Source organism: Cimex lectularius, unplaced genomic scaffold (genome assembly GCF_000648675.2).
Source record: "Cimex lectularius strain Harlan isolate CLEC.00 unplaced genomic scaffold, Clec_2.1 scaffold34, whole genome shotgun sequence".
Classification (NCBI taxonomy): Eukaryota; Metazoa; Arthropoda; class Insecta; order Hemiptera; family Cimicidae; genus Cimex; species Cimex lectularius.
The window spans coordinates 2,169,267-2,186,659 of record NW_019392635.1 but is presented as its reverse complement, the minus strand read 5'-3'; positions in this window follow the sequence as shown (position 1 = coordinate 2,186,659).

Sequence of the window (17,393 nt, the reverse complement as noted above, 5' to 3'; positions counted from 1 at the left end):
CATCTTCAGGACGTTGCGTTGTCTGCATTTCATCAAAAAAGTTCTCTGATTGATAGCTGATGCAATTTTCTTATAATTGTTGGCGATCTCCTTCAGAATACTCTTTCCTTGGTGTCCATATGTAGTTGAAATCTGTTCGTAGGACATCGCTAACAATGAGAAGAAACTTGCGCCGCTTATCAATCAGAGAACTTTTTTCTTGAAATGCAGACAACACAAGGTCCTGAAGATGATCTCAATAAAGATCGAAACGTTGGCACGATAAAGAAAATGTTTTTCTGAAACCTACATCACACCAGACCGCATCTCACGATTTCTGAATAATTATCGATTAACGGTCACTAATCACCACACATTCCTACACATAATTGAAGTATTTTGTCGGTGAGGAAGCTACAATTTTTGAAATTAAACATCTTCAGGCACTCTCAACACGACACGCAAGAATGGCACTATTACACAGAAGACAAACATTTTGAGCCCTGAAGATGATCTCAATAAAAATCGAAACGTTGGCACGATAAAGAAAATGTTTTCTGAAACCTACATCACACCAGACCACATCTCACGATCTCCAAATAATCATTGACTAACGGTCACTAAACACCACACATTTTTAATAAATAATTTTTCATTATAGTTTCTTCTTTTTGGCTCTGTAAATACTGACGACACATAGCACTTACAGAAAAATTTCCCCTACTAAGGAGCTTTAAAAACGTGTACATCCTTTATCAACGGTCAGTTATCACCAATATTAAACTAACGTGTAATTGCAAAAAAATGATATGTCGGTTACAAATGGTTTAAAAAGTTAGTGATTAAGATGATGTAACTTCTATTAAAAAAGTGAAAGTAATACAAAGTAAATAAGAAATACAGGACAACAAGCTTTTAAAAATTAAATTAAATGTTCAAAAATTCCAAACTCCGTGAAGAATACAAGCTTGACATCATTTCATGACAGATTTTACTGCTCTCAAGAGTTCATCCTGCTTCTCTTCTCTTATAAAACGATTGCACAGGAAGGATTCAGGAATCTGTGTTTTTATCATTTATATACTTAATTGCTCCGCAAATACAGCGCCCGAAGCAATGGTTTGACTGGGAGTGTAGTCGTGAAAATACATTTAGAAAGACCCGTACGGCATCGGCAAGGATTTAGAAGCTAACGCAAGTTACAAATCCTTGGTGGATGGGAAGTAAATGGCATTTTATTGCAATGTAATTGACAGTTCAAATCGGTTAGAGGGTGTTTTGTTTGTTGGTTTCTATCCGTTACGTCTATCTTCTGTTGTTCCGCCTCCACACTGCTGCAAGATTGACCTATACATTTTGAAAAGTTTTGAAACTTCTCCAAGATGAATCTAGTTGTCAACTTCTGCAGAGCACATAGACTCTAGATCTGTAATGAGCAAACTCTCGACTATTGACTCTAATCTTATGAGTAAAACAGCGCCTGTATAGATGAAATCAGCTACGAGTTTTACGAATACACTCCCTGATATTTTTAGAAAAATGTTCGACCTGTTTAATTCTACGGTCTTGATCCCACCATCTTTCTCTGATTGTTTGGCTGTTGTTTTCCCATTATTTAAAAACTTGATTCAAACGATATAGATAGAATTTTATTGTGATATTTGGGGTTTAAAATTCAATTTAGACATATCTAAAGTAGTAGTTCCTACATCTGTACAACCGCGGGCAGAAGAGATCAGACAAATAGTAGGCCTAAAAAGGTGATGCAATTTAGTCCTTAAGTTTTTCAGATAACTAGACATGGTGCTGAATACAAGAATCCCATTTTAAAGAAAAATCCCAATCAGATTTGCAAGAAACTCTATCTGGAAAAGTATAATCAGTCTCTCTTTGATTTCCTGTCAAACTTGAAATGTTTAATACCGTTAATAATACCTAGAAAAGAAATAGCTCATTGGTTCCAAGGCCTGGGATTATATAAAATGGGGTCATGGACTTGGGTAGAAATGTATGTTGGTTTCCATAAGACTCGATAATTGAGTATACCCCTAAAATAATTTTTACTTACACGGCTAAAGTACCAGAAATATATATGAACGAGTACCGTTTCCGCTTCATGAGTCAATTCCGTACGTTAAGCTTTATTTGCTTTTTAAAATATTAAATTTATTTTAGTAGTTGAAGTCTATTCACACAATCCGTGCCCGCGAACGTGTGTGTCTGTGTGTGTAAATATGCTGTCATTGGAATGGCATCCATTTATTAGACTTTAAATATTCTTTGATTTTACAGATATTTTAATGATCTATGTCGCCATTTTTTTTCGGATGACTGCGTAAACTTTTTTATGGTCCCAGCTAATTTTTTGTCATTTAAGCCCCATTTGAATACTATTCCTGATTAATTACTTAGAAGCTGCTCTGAAATCTCCAAATTCATTCCATAGAAGCTCAGTAGAATTAAATGCTATCGGGAACGAAGTTGTTTTAGAATGTTTTGGCTAGACCATTCTTTAGCTGCATGCTTGCGGCCATTGTCTTGCCTGAATTAAAACGACAATTTTATTATTAGGCCCTCTGAAGCCAAGTTTGTGAGCTCAAGCATTTAGATTGTGTTTTAAATATCAAGATAAACGTACATAAGCATTCGTGCCTTCTTCTAAGTTTCAGACTTCATACTAAATGTTTTGTTCTGAAATGTTAATTTTTTCTCTTCAGCATAAAAACCTTTTCTTCAGATGAAAATATTCAATGTGTACACGTCAGTAAAAATTAAGAAATCCCAGAATGGTTGGGCCTATCCATTTAATTTTGGCTAATTCCAATATTTCCTTCAGTGCTTACGGGGTTCCCGGCCGTAATAACCTAAAAATCTTAAGATGACTTGCAGAGTTTCAACCATTTTATTGTAATTATCATAAAACGACCGCATAGAAAGGATTCAGGAATCCTATGTTTTAATCATTTATATACATAACTGCTCCGCAAATGTAGCGCCAAAAGCAATGGTTTGACTGGGAGTGTAGCCGTGATAAGGACTTTAGAAAGACCCATATGGCATCGGCAAGGATTTAGAAGCTAACGCAAGTTACAAATCTTTGGTGGATGAGAAGAAAATGGCATTACAATATATATATGTATATATCATCATTATTATTAAGAGAGTACACTGGCCAATTTTGAAACACCCGTCATCGGTCGAACCCTAAACAGAAAATTGCATGTATGGCTAGCACGTTTTTCAGCAAGCCAAAAAATAAATAACTACACCATGGAAAAAAAGGTTCTAGGTTACCAACGTTTACTCTCATTTTTAATACGTTTTCACGAATTGCTAAATTTTTCCAATTTTTTTCAATTCAAAAAAATTTCTTGTCCCACATAAGTTTTAAAACAGATCGTATCGGAAAACATCATTCTTTTTTTCTTACATTAATGTCCATAATTACAATGGCTAAGGCGTAAGACCTCTTTTAATCAGTAGAAGAACAATCAACGTAGGAAAAGCAGAGGTTTTTTCCCGTTATTGATGTAATTTCAAAAGAACTTGCATTGTGCATTCGCGCGAAACAGCTACGTAGGAGCAGGCACTACTGTGATAATTATTTCAATGATGAATGCATGCTAGAATAATCATTAATTATCAAAACATGCAATACACTCATGAATCATTTTATACTGACGCAAAGCCAGATTCAGTATCAATGTATTTTGATTGCTTAACCATGGGGAGTATGTCAAAGGAAAAATATTTTCTTATTAATATAGTAATAAATTTATTATTGAGTTTAAACAATTAGTCGTTGAAATTGTACAGTTTATTGATTACATTAATTCATCTTTAGAATTTATTTTATTTTAACTTGTTAATTAATACTGATTTAAAACTTTAAGTTAACGTCGGAAATAAAAGAATAAAATTAAAAGAATGAGAACAAACTTTCCTTTGTACTGGGTTTAAGCCATAACTTCTGTTACCTTCTGATATCTTATACTAACTTATTATTATTAATTAACTTAAAATCTATAGCTATATATAAATTACGAAGTAAATTATAATTTATACGCTCTGAAATTATTTACAGGTAAACAAATTTTCTGCAACTTAAATCGCAATGTTAAATTTAATTTTTTTCTTTTTATTCATCCAGTTTTATAAATATACTGTGCAAGCTTTTTTACTGGCAAGGGAGAATTGTTTTATATGTACAAGAGGTCCAATATGTTGGAAATTTCTGTAAATTGTCTTGCTGATTGAATTTACTAGAGGGTCACATGGTGTCTATATAATATTTTAAAACATTCAGCGGATGCTGTGCAAATATTCTGGGCGAATGAAGACACTTTTGTAAAATCCTTGGGTGTTAGTGAAGGACATCTTGGAAGAATTATAGATTTTCCAACTGGTACCAAAAATGTACAAAATGACAGACGAATTGGAATAAGATTGAAGAAGAAAAGTAACAAGGGGGAAAATACGAATATTACAGTATCGAGGAGGGAAAATAAATAAGCGGAAGGTAAACTTAGTTCAAGTATTTAGCTTTTCCGAGAGAAATGAAAAGAGAGATGAACGTTAAGATCTCAGAAACCCGGAGAAAATATTTGGCCGTCTAAAGCACATAATCAAAAAGCGGAAAGGGACTCCATCACAAAGACAGACCGTGTGCTTCCCGCTCTGCCGTTATCTCGACTCGTCCCTGCCGAAAAATCGTCAGCACGGACTTCGTCGAATCGCACATATCAAAGCAATTTTTAAAAACAACATGAAAGGAGTGTACTAAAACGACAAAGCCGCCAAATTCCGCAGGAAAAAAGACAAATAGTAATTAAGAGAGATGAACGGGAAATTGGGCACAAAGCGCGACACAACTTGGAACTCCGATCTTTGTAAACCTAAAAAGGAGACACCACACTTAGTCGGAGGATCAAAGATTTTTCATGACAGAACTGGCAAATAATAAAATATTGGGTGAAAAATTGGACTAGACTTTTCCTCAATTGACAACTTTGATATAAAAAAACAGTCAATAGTTTTTTTTAAAGTAATTTTATTTATTATAAAAGTGCAAAACTAAAACAAATTTAGTTGTAAATTGAATAACAAATATCGCTCTTGCTTGTTTGTGGTAAGGACGGTAATTTGGGCCAATTGCAAGTGGGAAAAACAGCGTCTTTTTCCAGCGAAGGATATGAAACTATTACTATAAATGATAGTTAACACTAAAAACCGAAGATAAATTTCAATTTCGCCTTGTGGAAAAGATAAAAAGGTGTGATCGGACGGCCACAGGCACACCCTTGTAAGTAAAAAAACCTCGGATCCAATAGAATGAATGCAAAGTAATGTCTTTAGATACCTGATATCGACCTTAGACATATCAACCGCTCACCCTTTATAGCTTTCAATTAACCATTTTTTTTTTTTTTTATAGCCGTTTTAAACACGTAAATAGCTCTTTTTCTAAATTTTTTTATCAGATGGTAAAATTAGATTTCTCAAAATTCATTACAACCATTAAATATATTTACAGGAAAACTTGGCGTCGGTAACGTTGTAACTTTCATGATTAAAAGTTTCGTAAGTTTGAATAGACCAGCATTTATCTTGAAAAAAGAAAAAGGGCGTGAGTACCCTCTACAAGTAATTTATCCTTGTACATCATTAAATAATAAATAAATTTATATTTATAAAAAGATCGAGTTAGCCAGTTGGAATGAAGAAACTCAGTACCTTCGTCGAGCTTTCGAAAAATATATTCATGTTTGACCTCGTTCTCTGTAAATTTAATTCATTTGACTATACATAATTGAAACCTTAAGTTTTAATGTTCTAAATACTTCAATTAATTAATCTTATTATGTCAACCAAGACCTTCCATAAAAAGATTAATTAATTGAAAGAACTAACTTGGTCAATTGACCACTAAAGCATAAATGGATTAATTGTAAATATTGTTCACATAACTTTGTAAATTATTAATTATAGTTTTTTAATGTCCTTACAGCAGATAATTCATCGATATCATACAATTTAAAAAAATAATAATTAGATATTTTCAACATTCAACTCGCGATTTTTCATGGCAGAAAAACATCAAGTTTACGTAGTCTCGCCTCTCATTTCATGTTTTTAAAAATAAATATTCCAGTTTATATTCTCCCAATTTTTTCCGTGTTTTGAAATTAGAAGGATTGAAAGCTCGAGCTTCCATGTACGGCTACCGTCTATTCTTTCATGATGCATATGATGATATATCAAAAAATTTATTTCGTCGGGAACACACTAGTTGCCCGTTGATTTATCACTCCTTCGACCTTGGCTCGGCTTATAACAAGTTTTCATATGGTAAGTTCTGAGAGTGTTTAAGAATCCTATGGTCATAATCCGGTGAAACTATTACATTTATTTAAGATTAATGTTTATTGGAGGTGGCCCGGGGCAAAACGAGTGATTGGAGGCGCACCTTCTGGTCAAACATCCACCGAGATTCAGGTGTGGCCTTTTTAGTTCCAGTTTTTTTTCCTTCTTCCTCTTATTCATCCTTCTTCGTTTCGTCGGGTGAACGACGCGATGGATCGGCCGTGTCGCCGTCCCGAGACGATTTCGCGGTCACCGTTTAACGAGAGTAGGTCAGTTTCGTCGCGACGTCGCACAGTGGAAAGCTTTCGGCCCGATAGGAAGATCTGCGAAGGCCCTGGCATCTCGTATAAGAACCATATGGTACCGTCTGACAGTGTAATGATGTTGAAGCTATTTTTAGGTGTGGTGGCTGTTCGGACGCGCTCGGCCGGTCTCGGTTCTCCCTTCCTTCGGAACATCTACCTTCACCTAAAACTCTGGACGGTTTTATTTCAAACCGTTTCTTCTCAGCTATGCGACTTATTCGGCCTCATCTTACAACAAAAAGGATCCGGTATGGAGATATTGGCAGTTCAACCGGAAATGGAATGCTAATAAGCTACAACCGACTTGAAACGTCTCTTTCTCACAACCCCAGTCGATAGATTATTAATTTTTATTACCAAATCGTTAGAAATATTATTCAGCGTAGATAACAACAACTAATCCTTCCAATTTACCAAACGAAAATAAATTATAGAAGCGAACGTCTATCATATATAAATCTTTTATCGGGAAACATTGGAAAACACTGAAAGACCACAACTGCATAATTACGGATAGAGCATAAGCTCAAAATTTACAGGTTTCACTAAAAGAACTTAGTCATTGTGAATAACTGAAATTCTGATTTTATTACACATAACAAGAAATGAAAAGGTGGTCGTTAAATTAGGCGCAATACCAAAAGACAAGTCCATTGTTAGTACTCTCAATGATACGTCCAAGAATTGATCTGAACAAAATAAAAATGGTAAACAAAATGGTTGGTTTTAAAAATGGAGTTAAAACTAGTAAAAAGTTACAAAAATAAGGAGTTGATACAAATTTAAATTGTATATTAAAAAAAATCTGGTATAAGGCCTTTCGAGTGATGTCATCAGGATTTTGAAGGTATAATTAATTATGTAATATCTTATATTGAATGAACAAGTGGTTCGTCTCGTTCAATGTAAACTCAAATCTTAATTTCATTATGATTAAAACCATAATAATTAATAAATATCTATTAATAAGAGTCTCGAGTCTTGAAGGAAGGGATACCTCTCAAGCTTGAAGAAGGACGTGATTGTTTTCCTTTTCAAAATCAAAACAATACTTGACTGAGAACGTACTTGGATTTTCAAGGTTATTGGGCCCAACTCCATAAAGATTTATTCTTTCTATCTCTACTTTACACCTCATGAGCTTTAAATCTCAATCACGATTCCAAGAAGACCTAAATGCCATCAGCTCCTGGGCCGGTGAATGGACTCTCTCTCTCTTATTACATATCAATAAGGCCCAGGCTGTAGAGTTCTCCAATCCCTGAGATCATCATTGATTAAATGCTATCACTGGAAACACTCGCCACTGTTTTTCCACCCTCCGCCAATTCTGTCATGCAAGCCAACTCTTCCCAATCAGCAAACTTCTGTTTCCCAATTCGATTATGGCTGTTTGACTCACTTGCGAGCTTGTTAACAGACTCAAGAGAATCACGAACTGGTTTGTTCGGTTCATATTTAGCTCCCCAAGAGATTTCTTGTGTCTGACATGTATCGTGATTTGAAATGGCTGTACTCCTCCTATTGCATGCTATACCTCCTTGGTGCCTTTTTCTATCAAACAATTTCTTCTTCTGCACATATTCGCAACACTCTTCTCGCCCTTCTGATCTCTACCCCCTCTCATAAAATTCCACCGCTTATAGTCGCTTGTTCCTCATCCGTTCCTAAAACCTCTGGAATTCCGTAACTAACTCCATTCGCTGTGCCTCAACCCTTTCCTCCTTTAGGTCCCACCTTTGCGATTTTGACACATCCTGTCCCTACAATTTAACACTGAGGTTGGTTAATTTTTTGTTAATTATTCCTCTTTTTATTTAATTTAGTTATTACATTTAATTTTTTATATATTTATTCAATTTGACACGAATTGTGCCAAATATTGTAATTTTTTGCTAATCAAAGGGGCCCAAAGCCCTAAAATAAATTTTTTTTTTTCTGTTTCTTCTTCTTTAAAATTGTTATTACCACTACCAGAAAATTGGGTTTTGCCAGGAAGGTGCAGTAATATCAAGGGCTAGAAGAGAACAAATAGAAAAAACGTGGTAACTAAAAACGTGGTAAGTAAAAAAACGGTAATTTTAAGAAATTCATTAAAATTGAAAATTTATCTTGAAGTATATAGCTTACAAAATAATAAAAAATCATACAATCAGGCAACATACATGTTCAAAAGGTCAACGAAGGAACTGAGTGTCTTCCTTTCATTCGAAATTGGCCTTATCGCTGATTTTTTTAATACATACAAACTTACAACGTGGAAGGCTGTTGTCAATTATATTAAGATATAAATGTTCTCAACCATTGGCACCATATTTCACTTGAAAGTTATGTATTGCAAAGTAAACATAAATTCCTAGTTTTATCCAAAATTGAAAAATGGTGGTCAAGTATGAAAAATTTGTCTATTTGGATTTCTATTAAAGTATTGCTAATCACAGTTTATTAAATTCAATGTAGTAGTCCTACTAAATCGGATTTTTGATTTAATTATATTTCGACTTTCTGGTACTTATCCCATTATGCACCGACACGTATTTCGTTTTTAACACAACTTTAGGGCACTTGGCGATTATTCGCCTCTTCTGCAGTTATTGACGTATAACTTCTATTTTCTATGCGGGTTAAGTTATTTGAGTTTACAAATATACAAGTAGAATTAACTAAACGTTGAAGTAATTAAAAATATATAGTTTCCTTCTAGTAAACAGATGGTGCCAATTTATTTTCAAATATCCAAATCTTTTTTTTTGTTCTTATAAACTTATATAGGATTAAATTTTTAATTAAATTAGCAAGATAAATTGGCCCTAATCACCGATAAAATCCTTGACTGTTGCCAATCAAATATTGTTTCACCAGATATCTACTAAGAGATCGTACAAAACAGGTGTGGCATAGTTGAAAATGGAAGAGAGCAAAAAAGAAATTGGAATGCAAAGGAGTAAATCGTCGGCTACTGTAGTTTTGTCCAGGAGAGTGGCAAAAAGGCTTTTTATCACTTGTGCTGGGATACGAGGAAGTACTCGTATTATCGGCCATGTCAACTACCACTTTCTGTTGACAGCCTCTCGGTACCAGCGACTCCACCAGCCCTTGACACAAAATACCAACGAGATATCATTTTTCCTTATCTGTCTTCCCGAACGGACGGATCAGATCGGATTCTAGCGTAGCGCATCAAGAAAGGTTTGCTCAACGAGCACTATGTACATGTAACTTACGATTTTTATACTTGTAGCTTCAGTGACATCCAGTCGGCATCGGTGACAGATTCCCCGTTCACTTATCCTCTTTTGATCCGACGGATGAGATTAACCCATGACGACGCGATTTATTTGTACAGCATCTTTTATGCAGTATGGCAACAATTTGGTCTTAACTAAAGTAAAGCAGAGACTCCTATCCGTACATTATTAAATCGTGAGAGATATAAACGTACGTGACAATACAATATAGCCAATCTTTCAACCTATAAAGGAGTAAAAGTGGTGTAAGATGGAAAAAATCAAATTTCTTCAATAATAAATTAAACTATTGTAGATTCATATATATANATATATATATAGTTTAAATACATTTAAGATAAATTTATTTTTTATTGCGGCACATTAAATATCTATTTTTCTGTTTTCATATACTATTTGGAGATCGTGAGATGCGGTCTTGTGTGACGTAGGTTTTAGAAAAACATTTTCTTTATCGTGCCAACGTTTCGATCTTCATTGAGATCATCTTCAGGGTCTGGGATTTATAAACATTGTTTAAATTTTACAAATACATGTAGGATGTGAAAAAATGAATTTATACAATGCTAGAAATTTTAGATTTAAAAAACAAATAAATAAAATGAATTTTTACAATGTTAGAAAATTTTAGATTCAATCAAAGTATTTGTACTCACTCAAAGTGATTGTTTTCCGTGTAGATGTGTCATTCTTGTGTGTCGTGTTGAATGCACTCATTTTTAGCATTGTATAAATTCTTTTTTTTTTAATCTAAATTTTTTTAGCACTGTACAAATTTATTTTTTTTATTTTTTTTATCTAGAATTTTTTAGCAATGTATAAATTCATTTTATTTATTTTTTAGTCTAAAATTTTCGAGTATTGTATAAATTTTTTTTAAATCTAAAATTTCTAGCATTGTATAAATAAATCCATTTTTTCACATCCTACATGTATTTGTAAAATTTAAAAATGTTTATAAATCCCAGGCCCTGAAGATGATCTCAATAAAGATCGAAACGTTGACACGATAAAGAAAATGTTTTTCTAAAACCTACGTCACACCAGACCGTATCTCACTATCTCCAAATAATCATTAACTAACGGTCATTAAACTTCACACGTTTTCATATAATTAATCTTCCTTGGCCATTAATAAGAATAAATTTAATATTGTTAAAAGCGTTTTGACAAAACAGTGTTGTTTAAACTCCGAATCTACTTGTCCCTGAAGGCGTTTTCGAGCTGGCCAAAACCCGGTTTGTTAGGTAAATTGACCGACTGACTGAAAATAGCTCCGATTAAGGCATAATGGCCAATTGTCACATATTCTCTCAACAGTTCATCCTTGGGAAATACTAAACTTGGAATTACTTAGTTTATTATGTCCTGATATTAATTGACGGTTTATATTGATTCACTAATTATTTTTAGGTGTGCCTTTATTGTTCTACTGATGGTAACATTGTTTGCAAACAAAAACAAACCTCCCAAAAACCTTTCCATCCTACTGAACTACTACATTTACAAATCCTAAAGAAGAAAATCCCCTTGATATGACGTAATTATTTACGCTATACTTCGAAACGTTCCTCAGAACGGCATAGTATTTTCAATCGCAATACACAATGGCATTCTTAGTGGGGAACCCATTTATCCGATGCAACGCTATGCGACGCTACCCGATGCTACCCGACGCAAACCCAAAGTCCAATTTTCCATAAGATTGTATTACCCCCGTACACATCTGCCCGATGCTGTTCTATGCTACCCTACTCTACGCTCTGCGATCCCCACTGTCCATATTTTCGTCGGGTAGCATCGAGTACAGTCGAAGACAAAAGAACCGGACAATCATATTTTTATTCAAACTAAATGTATTATTGTCGTTATATTAATTACAACATACTTATTTTAATATCAACCAAATTAACCGAGATAAAAAATTCATTAGTCTTTTCTAAATTAATTTCAATGGTTTGGTGGAAAAATGGATCAAAGCACCCGGATACCATTTTTTGATATAATGAACTTAAATAACAATTTATTACACGGTTTTGCTCATAAAATTTAACTAACAATTTATTTCATGCTTTTTCTCATAAAATTACACCATTTTCGTCGAGTAGCGTCAAAACAGGACATTCATATTTTTTGGAGTTTATTTCAAACTACGTATATGCAATTTTTTCGTAAGATTAATTACAACATACGTATTTTAATGTAAACCAAATTAAACGAGATCAAAAATTCATAAGTTTTTAGAAAAATTATTTAATTATGATAGTTAGGAAGAAAATTTATCAAAACACCGGAACAACTTTATTTAAAGCAATTAAGTTCAACAAACAATTTATTACATGGATGGTTGTGCTCATAAAATTTAACTAACAATTTATTATATAGTTTTGCTCAAAATAATGCATTACGAACAAAAGAGGCGTTGCGATTGTGATACTGATTTGTGATACACGCTGTGGAGTACGCTTGACGTCGCATAGATGTGCACACCCTGCCAAAACGTGGCAAGGTGTCGGGTAGCATCGGGTAGCGTCGCATAGTGTTGCATCGGGTGTGTTCCCCGCTTTACGGAATTATTCCGTCGTCCCATTCACATTTCAAAAGCTCACAAACCCCCCAACTACATACCTCCTAGAAACTTACAAGCCTTCATCCTTTTCTGTCCAAAATCCTAAAAAAAACAACTTTAGATTCACATACAATCAACCTTTACTTCAGAGTTGTTGATACCATTTCGTGCATTTAAAAGAAAGAGTATTGCTTTCTGGCATCCAGCCATACTTTCTTAAACGCTTCGTACCCACTCTTTGTTCCTATAATCCTATTTAGTTGGCCACGGCTTTACAGTGAGATGCGGCAACGACTACTCCGAAATTATACTAAAGCCAAAAAAAGCAACATTATACTAGACGGAAGCAGGAGTCCCTTAAGGGAGCATTCTGGGTCCCATCCTTTTTATTAATTACACTGTTGACATTCCTTTACATCCCAATCTTCCACCTGTGCGGATGATACCGCAATGTTTTCTAAGCCAAGTAACCTCCAACATCCATGAACACTTCGCTCTATTCAAAATGTGAAGAATAAGTCTGAATTAGAAAAAAAAGTACGCAGTGTATTTATATTGAGAAAACAGTCTTATAGTATACATAAACGACAAGGAGCTACCGACTCACTCAGATAGTTAGGTCTGACAAGACTTAAAAGTCAACTGTAAAGAATTTTAGTAGCAAAGTCTGCTTTGACCGTCAGAACAACTAACACAAAATAATACTGCGACCACTTTGGACATATGTGAAAACAATGAGGTTCGCCAAGCTGTGTTTTTTTATCTTCCCGTATAAAATGGTCATATAAAAATTCTTAACTCTATTATTTGATCAGTTCAACTTTTAGCGTACTCTTAGCTGTGCCTTTTATAGTACTTCTTCCTTTGCTTGTTTGTCTATTATTTCATTACTTAATCCCTTCGTACCAATATCAGCCTCGCCTTGGTTTCTTTCCCAAACATTGGATAATCTTAAGACACTCCATGGCCAAAAGCTATACCAGTAGCGGATGGCTGTAAGTCGTCTGCCAGGAGTTCACCATAGACATATCCATATAGTTTTATCCTTAATTATTTTAATTGAGCATATTCATAATAATTAGCGAATAAAAAATGTATGAATAAATATAAAATAAAAGCTTTTTTTTTTAAATAGCTCAACATCTAGTCTTATTTTATCATAATGGTGCATAAAATTGAAGGATAATAGTAAGCAGAATTAAGGGTTATTTAATTCTACTAATATAGAATTTTGTGTACAAGTATACAAATTTACATTAATATCCTGACATGGTGTGATCAAAATGTTGTGAACATCACCAAAAAATGACGTAGGTCAATTGCGTATAATTTCAAGTCTCACGACGATTTTATTAACTCTAATGAGCGGTAGTATTGCAAGAGAAACTGTTCCTCCTTTAGAGAATTTACTTGGCATTTTAACAATTTTCATCGAGATAAATGACATTTCGACCTTCTCTTACAATTAACGCAACTATTCTGAACATCCCTCGTGAGCGTACGAAAATAATTACGCAGATTAATAATAAATAACGTTATTATTTATAATTAATAACGTTAGTGCATTCGTACTGTAAAAGGTACCGTTAAGATATTATAAAAAATTAAAGGAATATGTTTTCAACTGGACAAAATCCGCTGAATTCTTTTTATAGAATAAGGGTCAAATGTGAACTCAGCCTGTTCGCAAGATTCTAAAAAATAATTTAATTGTAAATATAAAAGAATTTCGCCTGTCCTTTTGCCAAATGAGCCGAAATTATATATGATTGGGTCAACCGAGATAATCGTCCTCGAGCAAACGGTTGTAATCCCTTCTTACGATAAGACTTCAGGCAATGTCTCGGAGCCGAAGTCGACTTTCCGTGTGACGGAATCAAGGCTATTCGAGCCGGGTTCGGTTAGAATTTTTAAACAGAGAGGAATTGGTAATTGTTAAATTATGGAACGCCGCAACGACCTGTTCGTTTCACGAGATCGGTCAAGTTTTCAATACGGAAATGAGTCCGGCTTGGCTTATCCTTGACTGACGCCTTTCAACTGATCGGATCGCCATATGGTCGACATAGGTCGGTAGTGCAGTGCATCTCAGACGATCACTCTAATCGACATTTCTGTGAGCGGCGACGCGATATCTAATAAACGGATCGGGCGTAAAAATTTATTTCTGCCTACCTCGGCCGAAGAAGGGTTTTTTAACATTGAAAGACAAATAACAAAATTGCTTAAAGGAATATTTTCAACAAAAAATATATATGTGGTGATTAGTGACCGTTATTCAATAATTATTCAGAAATCGTAAGATGCGGTCTCGTGTGATGTAGGTTTCAGAAAAACATTTTCTTTATCGTGCCAACGTTTCGGCACTCTCGACACGACACGCAGGAATGGCACAATTACACAGAAGACAAACATTTTGAGCCCTGAAGATGATCTCAATAAAGATCGAAACGTTGGCACGATAAACAAAATGTTTTTCTGAAACCTACATCACAACAGACCGCATCTCACGATTTCGGAATAATTATAAAATATATAACACGATTTCCTACTCCATGTCTTTCAAAGGTAGAAGTTGTAATACAGTTCTTCTAAAGATGGAAAATAAGAAACCACACATCCCATCTGGTAGCACATTCAAGAAAAAATAATAAACCATTTTTATTATTTCATTTATAAAAAGCCTCACAAAGTGCCGTGTACTAAGACATAAATTACCACTGGAACTTGAGAAATAAAAATCGATACCGTCAAACAGTCGCAAATAACAAAAAAAGACATAACTAATGAGAAAACACACGAAAAATACTGGGAATAGGTTGTCAACATTTAAAAGAAAATTATTTGTAGCTCGTGAGTTGCGGTTTGGTGTGACGTAAGTTTAGAAAAACATTTTCTTTATCTATCAACGTTTCGATCTTTATTGAGATCATCTTCAAGGCCTGGGATTTATAAACACTGTTTAAATTATACAAATGCATGTAGGATGTGAAAAAGTGAATTTATACAATGATAGAAATTCATTTTTTCACATCATACATGTATTTGTGTAATTTAAACAATTCATAAATCCCAGGCCCTGAAGATGATCTCAATAAAGTTTGAAACTGTGGCACGATGAAGAAAATGTTTTTCTAAACCTACGTCACACCAGACCGCATCTCACGATCTCTAAATAATCATCACCTAACGGTCACTAAACACCACACATTAAAAAAAACACGAGCAATGTATTTGGCGACTTCAGTAAGTTACTAGCTGAGAAGAAAATATGGATTACGATTTTTTTTTTAACATGATCATGTTACAAAGTTTGACTCAATAAGAAAGAATTTATTAGCGTGAATGGAGGGGCTTATCCCTAATTACCCAGGAAAATATCGAATTCTCTGGGGGTAGGTGCTAACTGCAGACTATCTTTTTTTGTTTTTATCTTGTGTGTGTGATTTGTGTTAAATTATCCATAATTGACGAGTGAGGCCCTGAGTTACACATAGGCTAGGAATAGGCTAAAGAACAGAGAGCGTTGGTCACCGTTATATCAGAAACAGTACAACTTGGCTGGAGATGGACGGAGTTTAAAAGTTGAAAGATAAGAAAATAAATGCTAAGAGATGGCTGGCGATGATCAAAGTAGTTTACCAGCCCAAAAACTACAAAAAAGCCTTACAAAAAAAGAAGATAAAACGCAAAAGATACGGTAAAATTAGTTATTTCAATATATGAAACATTTAGAAATGTTAAGCAAGTTAATGCAAATTGTGTAAATAATACCAGAAAAAGATTGAATAGAAGAGGACAACTGGATACCAATTTTGAAACTACCAGTCTAGAGTAAAAGGCATAAATTGCCATTGCAGTATGTCCTAAATAGATATAACTTATTGATTACAATGGTTTTCAAAGTGCAAACAGGAAAGTTTATCAACTAAAAATCGATCTCAAATGATAGGCTCTAATTTAATTTTTGCTATTATTATGACCACGATGAATCAGGATGATGATTGAACATGGTCCAGCGGCCTGTCAGCAAATTAATAGTTCTTTCTTTTTCTTTTAAATATTACTTAAAAATAATATAAAAATATATAAAAATAAACTTAAATTTCTGATGCAAGATTGTCGAATCTTGTAAAATCCGATATGGATATAGAAAATTATTAATCAAATATTATACGGGATACGAGTGTAAATTCTGGAAATGTCCAAAGTAAATTTTAATAAATATTTTTTTTACTTTATTATTTTAAAAAACCACCTGGAAATTTCGCCTGCCATTAACCAACAAATATAAAAAAAGTTGTTGTTAAGTGGTATGACCCTTTGTGGTCCGCGACACCCAACGATTAGCAAACGTTTCAAAATTTAGTTGCATTAATAAATCATTCAAGCAAATAATATTTTTTTAAATAAAACATTTTTGTGTGACATGCGTATTGAACAGTATTATCGCGCTGTCTATTCTCGTCGTACTCGTTGAGTTTCAAAGCCCATAAAATTTTATTCGGCGTATTTAAATTATATTTGAAATTTTCTGTGGCACCTAAAGTTGCGATAAGCGTGTATCAAAAGCATAAAACTAAAATAAGCGGACCGCGATAACAGTAAAACGACCGTCCTGATGGAGAAGTGACAGTGATGGGTATAGTCCGTTCTGGATAATTTTTTTTTTTATATTCAATTTTACTTATATCATTTTATTTATTTTGTCAAGACAAGACTTTTTAATCTAATTCAGATTTAAATTAACATTGTAGTTCGTGATTGTTTCATTTGTATTGGAAAGAATAGATTTCAACTATTTATATTCAATTTAATGTCCATGCTCACTTAAATAGAGTAAGTATAAAATTATAACATGATTATTCTATATTTGTATTTTTCTTTTTTGGGACGCACTTTATATGTTGTGTAACATAAATCGTTAAT